Below are 11,106 nucleotides of genomic sequence, written 5' to 3'. Positions count from 1 at the left end.
ATGTCCGTTTCCCCTCGTCCTGTCTCCACGTACCACTGAAAAGAGACTGGCCTCACCGCTATGGCTGCCACACCTCGGCTATTTATAAACCTGGATCAGGTCCCCTCTCAGTCTTCTTTTCTCAAGGCTAAACAGACCCAGTTCACTTAGCCTTTCTTCATAGGGGAGATGCTCCAGGCCCTTCACCATCTTTGTGGCCCTCCGCTGGACTCTTTCCAAGAGATCCCTGTCTTTTTTTTATACCGGGGAGCCCAGAACTGGACACAGTACTCCAGATGAGGCCTTACCAGGGCAGAGTAGAGGGGGAGGATCACCTCCGTCGTCCTGCTGGACACGCTCTTTTTAATGCACCCCAGAATGCCATTGGCCTTTTTGGCCACGAGGGCACACTGCTGGCTCATGGCCAACCTGTCGTCCACCAGGACGCCCAGGTCCCTCTCTGCAGAGCTCCTCTCCAGCATCTCATCTCCCAGCCTGTATTGGTGCATGCAATTATTCCTCCCTAGGTGTAAGACCCTACACTTGCTTTTGTTGAACCTCATCTGGTTTCTTACTGCCCAGCTCTCCTGCCTGTCCAGGTCTCGCTGAATGGCAGCACAGCCTTCAGGCGTGTCAGCCAATCCTCCCAACTTCGTATCATCAGCAAACTTGCTGAGGTGGCCACTATCCCCTCATCAAGGTCATTGATGAAGATGTTGAACGAGACCGGACCCAGCACAGACCCCTGGGGGACACCACTGGTTACAGGTCTCCAGTCAGACTCTGCACCACCAACGACGACCCTCTGTGCTCTGCCAGTCAGCCAGTTCTCAACCCACCTCACTGTCCGCTCATCTATCCCACACTTCCTCAGCTTTGTTATAAGGATGTCGTGGGAGACAGTATCAAATGCCTTTCTAAAATCAAGGTAGACTACATCTACCGCTCTTCCCCCATCCACCCAGCATGTGACAGCATCATAGAAGGCCACTAGGTTGGTCGAGCACGACCTCCCCTTGGTGAACCCATGCTGACTACTCCTGATAACCTCCTTTTCTCCCAGTTGTCTGGAGATGGTATCCAGCACAAGCTGTTCCATCACCTTTCCAGGGACGGAGGTGAGGCTGACAGGCCTATAATTACCCGGATTTTCCTTCTTGCCCTTTTTGAAGACTGGAGTGACATTGGCTATCCTCCAGTCTTCAGGGACCTCCCCTGTTATCCAAGTCAAAAGTGAAGATACACATCCAAGTGTTTGGGTGATTCTGTTCCACTGCTGTGCGTATTGGTGAAGAACAGGGGAAGGGCTGGCTTTGGGAGAACACAGCTGCTGTAGTCAGTGTTTTCTTATTTGTGGCTTAGATGGGATTTGCTACTGTTCTGTGAAGAGCTGGTTTGTCCAGCTTGAGATAAAACATGGTGTTTGCTTATTGCAAGAAAATGCATAAAGGAAGTTGACTAAGGTTTGTTTTTTTTTTTTTCTTTCCTGTGTAGCTTCTATACCAGACCAAAGAATTTTGAGATGGAGAATAAAGAAGGTACATGATTTCCTTAACTGTGATGGATTTGCAAGACAACTTTATTGGTAAGTTTCTCAACATAAGAGAGCATGTGGAAGTGTAAAAGTCATCTTGCTGTCTTTCTCATCACAAACTACAATGACCCCATCCGGGATCAGAGCATATATTGCTCTGCAAGAGGTGTTGAAAACCCTTCTGCAACAGCTTCTCCAACCTCATAGCTAGGGGTGTTTTTGCTGACTCAGCAGTATTACTCTGGCAGCTGTACACACAGCTGTGTGGGTTCCCTGCTTGTCGGGTGGTGGGCAGGAAAAGGGAATGAGCAGGAGGGCTAAACAAGAACCACTTAAACATAAGTGACAGGAGGCCTGTCTACATACAGTGCTGCTGCTTGATGTCTTGCATGGAGTAATGTGAACTTCGTTGCCCTGCTTTTACTGCTGATTATGCAACAGCATTTCCTTTACTTTGGCATTAGCTAATTCTCCCTCAGCCTGCCTGTTAACAAAATAATTTGCTGCACCTGCTTCCACTTTGTGTGTCATGGACAGTTGCTGTTTTTACAAAATGTTTTTTGTTTGTCAGGCTACTCTGCTTGCCTGGAAGTGTTTTGCTTGCTCAAATTTTTCAGGCTCATTCCTCAAGGACTTGTTACTAGGTAACCGAGTTCCATTTGCCAATTGCCCACTATTTCCTTCTCCGTATTACAGGCCTGATTATTAACATTTAGTTCAGAGAAATTGCTGTCATTATGTGAAGTAACTTCCTTTAGAGGTTACTCATTAACCTTAGGTATTTTACTGTGCGATTATAATTGCTAAATGCCATAGGCATGGAAAACCTTTGAACTCCTCAAGGTATTAGTGTGTGAGAGAAAGGGTATCAGCTGTGATTTCTACTTGTTTCCCCATTTACTCCCCACAGTTATTTTTCCTTCTGTGTTCTCGTTCCATCTCTCTGTGTGTTTCATACTGTGCAGAGAACTCTCTTCTGCTTGAGAAGAGAATGTTTCCTTCCAAGAGGAAATTTGTCTCCCCTATTTCCCTGCTGCAGATCTGAGATACTTCTAGCAAACTCAGGATTGTTACGATACTCATTATCCACTTACTAGTGCAACTTAGAACAGAATTTGATCTCTTGACCTTGCATGAAAAGTGACATAATTGGAAAGCCAGCAGCCTTGCGTGACATGGGCTGTGCTCTTATCATGTAGTCTTCCAGTATTTAGAACGGCTCTTCCATATTTGTTCTCAATTAACTACACTGACAAATAATGCATTCAAAGAATGAAAACCTTTGGATGTTCCCATTGTATTTTGTTTCTACACGAGCCAAATCAGCTGCATACTTCAGCGTTTGTCCCAGGGCAGTGTGTGTTCTCTGTAACAGTCTTAAATGTGTTTGTCTTTCTCCTCTAACCCACTCCTTTCAAAGTGCGTTGACATTCCTGGTAACTTGACTCCTCTGGCAGGGTGCAGCAAAGCTGCTGTACAGTAATGTTGTACTGCCATGTGACTTCAGTGAGGCAATATACACAATAGTCAGGAAATTAGAGGATAAGTGGTACATATATATTGTGCTTAAATAATGTTTTTTAAAAATAGAAATTAGGATATCTGTGGAATCAGACTTCATAGGTGGAAATGAAATAGGGTAGTAGGCAAAGAAACCTTAGTTTGTAAATCTTCTGAACTGCAAAAGTAGAATAATCGGCTCTAGATATGATAAAAGAGGAGGGAAGCTTAGGTATAATTAAAAAAAATGAGTTTTCCTGAGTCTGAGCTGGGCAGTGAGGAGAGAACGCAGCAACATCATAATGACTGAACAACTTCTATTGAGCCTTTTGATTTAATGTTGCTCCCCTCTGTCCTTCTAATCTCAGCATCATTTTTTTTAAATGGGAAGAGTCAGGGGGGAGCAAAACCAGTTACGTGCTTGTTTGCTGCATGATACAGTCTCCATGACAAAAGCGTCAATTTAGTACCTTGATAATAGTAATTGTAATGATGAAAAAAATGGTTAATGCAGTTTCTGGTAGTGGCCTAATTTTTTTTTCCGCTTTTCTACACATGGTAATTTAGTTTTTCTTTCATCCTCCAAAACAAACCTTGTTCCCAATGTCAGAGGATTTTCTCATTTGATGATGTGCCAGCTGTAACTTCTCAACTCCTATGTGTTGCAATGAGCTAACTGGTGGAATTTGTGTTGACATCTAATATGACTCCTTGGGATAAATTCAGTGATCCATGCAGTCCAAGCAGTACAGAAGGTGGGTAACACTTCAAAATTTTTTCAGCAGAACTGTGCTTCACTGAATTTCTGTTTACTTCTACTTAACCTGCTCACCCACAGCTCCGGGTCTGATTCATGAGTTACATAATTCAGCACTGTGGGAATAACTCAGCTTTCAGTTTGTGCTTTATAGATTTATTGTCAATAAACCCATGCCATTTAGTGCAAACAATTTATGAAGTTTAAAAACAAGCAAGCCCCAAACCAGCAGTAACTATGTAGAACAATTCTTGGGAAAATAACACATAATAGAATTTGCTTGTACGTGATGTGAAAGTTATCAGCAAAACTTCATACATGACACAACCCTCAGTGAAACTGAGAGCCTGTTAGATGCCAGGTTACACACAATCCAAAATCTTTGATAGGGTACACAGGTACAAAAGTGTGCTCCAAAATGTAGCTCTTCATTGCATGTGAAGCAAATGTATGCGGAACAGTAAAGAAGCCAGGTGCTAGTGCACCTGAGACAAGTCATGTTACTGCCAGCTGTGGCATGTTTCTCGCATCCAAGACAGCCTGGAAATGCCTCATTTATATATTTTCTTACTTATGAAACATCAACTTGTCTGTCCTATGCTACACAGGCACTACAAAATATCTAGCCTTATTAAATTATAGGATATCATTTTCCTTGAGACGATGTCATGGAATAACAATAGTGTTTTAAACTGGTGATCTAATGACTTTTTTCTACTTAAACAGCTGTGATAATTCAAATGTTACATTTTCTCTGTGCATTGAGTTTGCAAGTGCAGAAGAAACAGACTTATTTTTAGGCCAAATTTAGATTATAACTTGCTTTATCCCACTGAAGTTGTGGTGCATCTGTTTTAAACAATTATTGGGTTTGTATAAAAGAAATTTATATGCATTTGGGAAAGCTAATCCAGTAACAACATATGTTACAATGCCACCGGGGGAAGAAAAAGGTTTAGCGAATGGCATCAGTGGTGCTGTTCTAATGATATATGATGATGAGCTGAAACTGTCACAAACACTCTTTATTTTCATAAGGTCAGGATACGTGTCTTTGCATGTCTCATTAGAAGAGAACTTACTGATCTGGAATCTTTACAGTGTACTACTTTCTTCCTTTTTGAAAATGAACTTATACCAAACTTTCAAAATCTCAAAACCAAACAAAACAACTCACCCCACAACCCATTATCAATTGGAAAGGCTTTTTTTGCTTGATCCCTAAGATATTTACCCTCTATTATTTTTCTTAATCATTCCCTTTCACCAGTCCTGATGTGGTCTTTTTAAATGTTTCCTCTCCTTCAGTGATAAGTAAAAATGGGACCCATGCTTCTCAGCTCTAGACCTGACTGAGACTGTGTTCCTTACTGGGCTGCTGTCTGTAGAAGCGATAGATGAAATTTCAGGATTATTGTTAAGGAGGATGTTGCTATCAGTTGTAGGGGCTGACGCAAACCAAGGAAGACACAAATGAAGAAAAGAAATACCTGACAAATACTATAGTCCTTTTTCTTGATCCCTTTCTTGCCTTTCCTTCATTTTAAATCTCCAAAAGCGGAGAGCAGAGGGAAGTTTATTTTATTTCCCCTCACACCGCAGAGGGGGTGGAAAGGAAGAAAAGGAAATCCTGGTCTCGTAAAAAATGAAAGCAAATGATTACACGTAATGATTTGTAGGGTTAAAAAACAGGGTGAGGTATGAGCAATAACATCCGATTTGCTGCATTGAGACTACAGCATTTGATGGTAGTTTTTTGCTTTTTTTTCTCCTTCAAATACAATCTGTTGTTTCTGATTAAATATGCGGTAAGCTTTGTGCCTGTAGAAAACCGCAAATACTCTCTACCTACACCTCTCTTCCCCTTACTCTCTGTTGCCTGAAGTAGAAGGTGTAGATCTATGGGGATTTACCATTTCCTCCTAGGATCACCTGTGCTGTGGCTTAAGTAAAAGTTTGTTTCTTCAGCTGTCTAACTTTTGAGCATATCTGACTTGGTCTGACCCTTTAATTTTATAGTGAGCTAGTTTATTTGCTTGTGCAAATTGAGTTTTTGTAGGCAGAAATGTACCATGCTGCAAAGAGTCCAATCTTTTGATCGCTTCACCTCTGGAAAAGGGCAATCTACAGTGCCTTTCTGCACTCAGTTGGCGCTCTCTGGGATGTTAGCAACATCAAGTTACTGCTTCTGAACACTTCATTGGAGACTTTTTTTTATTCTTTATAATAGTGTTGTAGAAATCTGGTGTTTGGGAAATATGTTGCTTGTTCTTTGCTAAAAATACTGATAGGGTTTCGGAGCTAATTTCCTTTACATTCATAGAAAATCCATTGTCTTTGCTTAGCAACTAGTCTGGCTGTTTCTAATTCTTCTTTAAATATACCTTTATGTTACCTATTGTCATGTATGCAGGAAAGCATGAGGCAGAGTCCTGGAAGAAAAGGAGGAGTAAACATTTTGTGAAAACAGTGCCAGTTTTTCCTCGATGGGGCTCAAACCTGTAATAGAGCCCAACAAAGCTGGGAACGATGTGCCAAAATATCTTTTTCATAAACAACACAGGCTGTAGGAAATAATACTGGTCAGGGCTTGTTTTTCTGGCTCAGGGCCTCATTCCAACCTGTTGCAACCAGCTATTGAACGTCTATGGGGACACCCCCATACAAGAGGCCCCATGGAGGAAAGGAACTTTTACATTTCTGTTTGACTGGGATCTGTGCCAGTGGCTAAGTTCAAAGTGCAGTTTCCAGTAATTTGCTGTTACTACTCTGTGTGTTTGATAGGCCAGGACAGAAGCATGCAACCTGAAGTAATATTTCCTGATTTCTGACATTTCTTAAGATATGAATGGAGGTTGCTGAGGCACTGAAACTCGGAAGGGTTTTTCCTGATTCCAGCACCTCTGACACTTCCCCTTTTTCTACTTGGATAGCCTCTTTCTCTCCCCCATCTCCTCCCTCAGATCATAATCCTTGCTGTTGTCAGTTCTGTATTTGGATGATATTCATATTGATTATTTCCCTGTGCAAACACCGTGTGGTGGTTCTTATGCAACCAGAAGAATTCTATTGACTTATGGAGTCTGGTGGCTATTTAGAATAATATCCTTTTTTAGTAGGGATAACTCTTTCACTTCTTCTTTTTCATTTTTTCGGGGGAGGAGGGGGCGAAGGTGTGGTGGATGCAAGTGAATTTCTGCTGCACTGTAAAATGTGGATAGAGGGGTAGGCCCAAGGAGGAGCCAGCAGAATAACCCCTAATCTCTCTAACATACGCAGTTGAAGGCCATCCATGTGGCGTTGTGGTTATGGAAGAAGCATCCTCTATAATTAGGGTTACATAAGCATTTCTTGTGTAACTCTTTGTTTTCAGCTTCCCCAAACTTCTCTTGGTTGGACCGATATTTTCCTGGCTTATTCTCTGCCATGTGATGTTTCATTGTGTCTTTTGTTTGTTTCCCTCTCTCTTTTTTAAAGCGTGCAGACCTCCTAGATATGCAGGGGTATGGGGCTTTTAATACAGCTACTTACAGGAGCAGAGCAGCAGGAAATTTAAAGGTGCAGTACTCACAGTTCCAGCTACCATACCTACAGAACAGTGAATGCTTGCTTGAGTAAAAGCTGAGTAATGAAATTCTGTGTGCTGATCTTGAACTTTCCAGTTCAGCTTTGCACTTTTCTCCTAAAAATATCATCTCACCTTTGTTTTGAAAATCAAATAAGATTCCTTTGTCAAATATATACCTAGAGTTTTTGGATAAACAAGCAAATACCTTTTCTGACAGAGTATGCTAACAGGTGTTCACACAATTCAAGCACTCATGAGGTTTTTAATCATTAAACTAAGCAGTTCCTTGAAAGCAGAGGAATTTGTAGTTAATACTGATCTTTTATGCTTGTGTTGATCATCTGACATCCAGTCCAGCAAGTTCTCTGGTGGACAAAGGAAGAACTGAACGTATTTTTGAATGGAATGTTTTGAATCATAGAATCATTAAGGTTGAGAAGACCACTAATCATCTAGTCCAAATATCAACCCATGCCTGTGACTGCTCGAGACCATGTGCCACATCTACATGTTTCTTGAACGCCTCCAAGGATGATGACTCTGTCACCTCTTTGGGCAGCCTGTGCCAGTATGTTATCACTCTTTCTGAAATATATTTTTCCTAATATCCAACCTGAACCTTCCCTGGTGCAACTTGACGCCATTACCTCTAGTCCTATTGCTAATTACCTAGGAGAAGAAGCTGACCTCCACCTTGTTACAGCATACTTTCAGATTTATTGTAGTAAATACTGTATTGGAATTTCATTATTCATAATTAATGCCTTTTTTTCTGAAGCTTAGTAAAAATTCTTTAGGGGATGCATTGAGAGAAACATTGAGTAGCAAATAAACTCAAGATGATCTCCAGTAGCAAGTAATTTGCCCACAGGTGTTGGACCTCACAAGTATTAAGACATTTGCCATGTGGCAGCTGTGTCCCGCTGCTGATGGTCAGCCTTTCTCTTTAATCAACTGGTGTGTGTGGCCTCCCTCTCTTTCAGTTTTTGGCTAGAAAATTGTTAATGGGCAGCAGGTAAACAGAAGGAGCAGGCCATGTTCACATGAAATGACTCCTCATAAACACAGAAGATTCCAGCAAGCTCTGTACATTGTATTGCTAAGTGGCTTCCTGGCCAAGAGAAGCACCAAGGATGTTACAGAGAATGTTTGTCATGGGATCTAGCACTGAAACTGCTGCCTAACCTTATTGGAAAGAGTGCAGGGCTCACTAGATCACATAAGCTTTCAAATAGTTATGTTTTCACTGTTGAAATGTGAAACCGAGACAATATTTAAGGGGCTTTTGGTCTCCTAAAGATTTACTCAAATGTGAGTTGTATAGAGGGAGTTGGTTTTGTTCTTTGGGGTCCTCCCGAGAAAACAAGAAATCATGAAGGAAGGAATGTATTCTGTCACTTACTGTAATAAGTGTTGAAAATGATTCAATAGTCTGTAAAGTTCAGTGTGAATCTTGCTCAAGACATGAAATTTATGAGAACAGAACAACTGTCACTTTAGATTTGATCAAAGGTGATTGTGGTTGGGTATCCTGGCTCCAGATGAGGCCAGCAAGAGCAGCACTGGGAAAGGGCCTGGGAAAAGGAGTGTGTTTGGAATGATCTTTGTGGCTTCTGACAGTCATGTAGCAGCATGCATATCTGAAGTCTGTATTTGGACTGCTGTGCTTGATAGCTGCTGTTGGACATATTCCTCTAATTTCCACTTAAAAAAGTCAGTCTTTTATCTTGATTAGTCCCTGTGGCACAGGATTCCAAACTAGTAATGGAAAAAGTACTTCCCTTGGTCTCCATTTCTAAATTGCTACCCATTTAAGAACAGGCTTTCCAGATTCCTTTATTAGATACAGTAAATGATTAACTGTCTGCTTTTTAAACATTTTATATATTTTAATCATTTCATTTCTAATTTTCTTGATATTGATTTTATCCTCTCTTGGCCAGCTGATGTGTCTTAATTTAGTTTCTTCTTACTCAGAAGTTGTCTTCTACCTTTACTTTATTAACTTTTTCTCTGCTCTTTTCTAGTTCTGCTGCACCTTTTATGAGGTCCGTGGTGCAGAGATGAATGCAGCACTGTAATCAACAGACCCTGATGTGCTGCCCATAATGTGTAATCCCACAAAATTTCTCGTACAAGCAAGGCTTGTACTGATTAGCTCAACAAGACCAGTACTTAAACCATGCAATATGGTGTTAAGACAATGCACGAAACAAGGATTATCTGTGTGGTTTAAAGTTCATCATATCTTTTCTGAGGTTACAGCTGTTGATGCCAAAGTTTTGACTAAACTGCACTAAAAATCCCAGTGCCTAAAATAGTGTCTGTCAAAACAAAATGGTGATGCTAGCTGTCATAGGGTAATGGAAGTCTGAAGTGTTGGAGAAAAAAAAATATATAAATAAATAATAATTAAAAAAAAAATATATATTGCTCCTGACTTGTAAACAGAAATTTATTGCACATCCTCTTGCTTTGAACCTTATAACCCACAAGTCAAAGTAATCTTGCAGTTGGAATGAGATTGGAGTTGACAGCCTAAAGTGTAGAGCTGATTTTTATTTGCTTGTGGGATTTTCAGTCTGTTGTTGTTGATAGGTTGATGGTTGGACTGTTGTACTAGATTATTTTATTGGTCTTTCCAACCTTAAAGCTCTGGGGGGGGTCCTTATAGTGGCTTTCCAGTACCTGAAGGCAGCCTACAGTAAAGCTGGGGAGGGATGTCTTATAAAGGCATGTAGCAACAGGACAAGTGAAAATGGCTTTTAAGTGGGAGAGGGTAGATTTAGACTAGATATAAATAAATAATAAGAATAAATAAATAAATAAATAAATTCTTTGTTGTGAGGGTGGTGAGACATTGGAACAGGTTGCCCAGTGAGGTTGTGGATGCTTCCTACCCTGGAAGCATTCAAGGCCAGGCTGGATGGGGCTTTGAGCAACCTGGTCTAATAGGAGGTGTCCTTGCTCACAGCAGGGGATTGGAACTAGACGATCTTAAAAGTCCATTCCAACCCAAACTATTCCATGATAGACGTTATTCTCATGGGAATACTGTGTTTGAGGTTTCTCTTTAATCTTTGCCTTCATAGAGTACTTCAAGAGCAGCCATTCACACAAGTCTTAAGTAAATAATTTAGGTTTAGATTGGAGTTATGTTCAGTGAAGAGAGAAATATGTTCCCCTTCCCTAGCTGCCCTTTCCAGCAAATCTGGGCCCATTCCCCATGGGGAGCTAAGAAGGCAAGAGGAAAGGAGCGTCATCCTTCTAAGAACTGTTACAGTATCCGGTTCCCCCTGGAAAGAGAAGGGAGAAATTTCGACAATTCCTTGCCAAGCTGTTGCAAGGACAGAGGGCTAATGCCCCACCAGCGAAGCAGGGCTGTTCCTAAAGGCTTTATTTTAGTATCTGGACTTCAGCCTAGTTTTGTACTGAGGATTACTGTGAATTTAGATCCAAACCGTTGCTTGAGTTGCATATCCAAAATAAGCACTGCTGATAAAAGCCAAGAGCCTTATGCATTTTATTTTTGTACTAGGAGCAGCTTGACTGCTAATATTTCATGTTCTGAAGGAAATGGGGCTGTTGTGCTTCAAGCTAATTCTGGAATACTGAAGCAAATGCTACATGAGAAACTAATGCCTGAGATTATACTAGTGGCTGTCAGTTTGATGCTGATAAGACTTGGTTGTAGAAGGACACAGGACAGAGTAATTATAAGAAGGTAAACGTGTGCTTTGCCATGTTTGTTTAATACTATAATACTCT

At 41.0% G+C, this 11,106-nt stretch overlaps 1 long non-coding RNA gene across 2 annotated transcripts in view; it reads left to right on the top strand.

Annotated features, from left to right (window-relative positions):
• Nucleotides 1-11,106, top strand: part of LOC116216562 — a 67,334-nt gene that overhangs the window by 24,165 nt on the left and 32,063 nt on the right. The window contains exons 2-3 of one of the 2 annotated variants that reach the window (XR_004159587.1): nucleotides 1,474-1,564; nucleotides 3,624-3,763. This is a non-coding gene — a long non-coding RNA (uncharacterized LOC116216562). Of the gene's footprint in view, nucleotides 1-1,473; nucleotides 1,565-3,623; nucleotides 3,764-11,106 lie in introns of those variants that run through there. The other variant, XR_004159586.1, reaches the window with a different exon arrangement.

This window comes from Meleagris gallopavo, chromosome 4 (genome assembly GCF_000146605.3).
Source record: "Meleagris gallopavo isolate NT-WF06-2002-E0010 breed Aviagen turkey brand Nicholas breeding stock chromosome 4, Turkey_5.1, whole genome shotgun sequence".
In the NCBI taxonomy this organism is placed as follows: Eukaryota; Metazoa; Chordata; class Aves; order Galliformes; family Phasianidae; genus Meleagris; species Meleagris gallopavo.
This window is presented reverse-complemented; position numbering and strand designations above follow the sequence as displayed.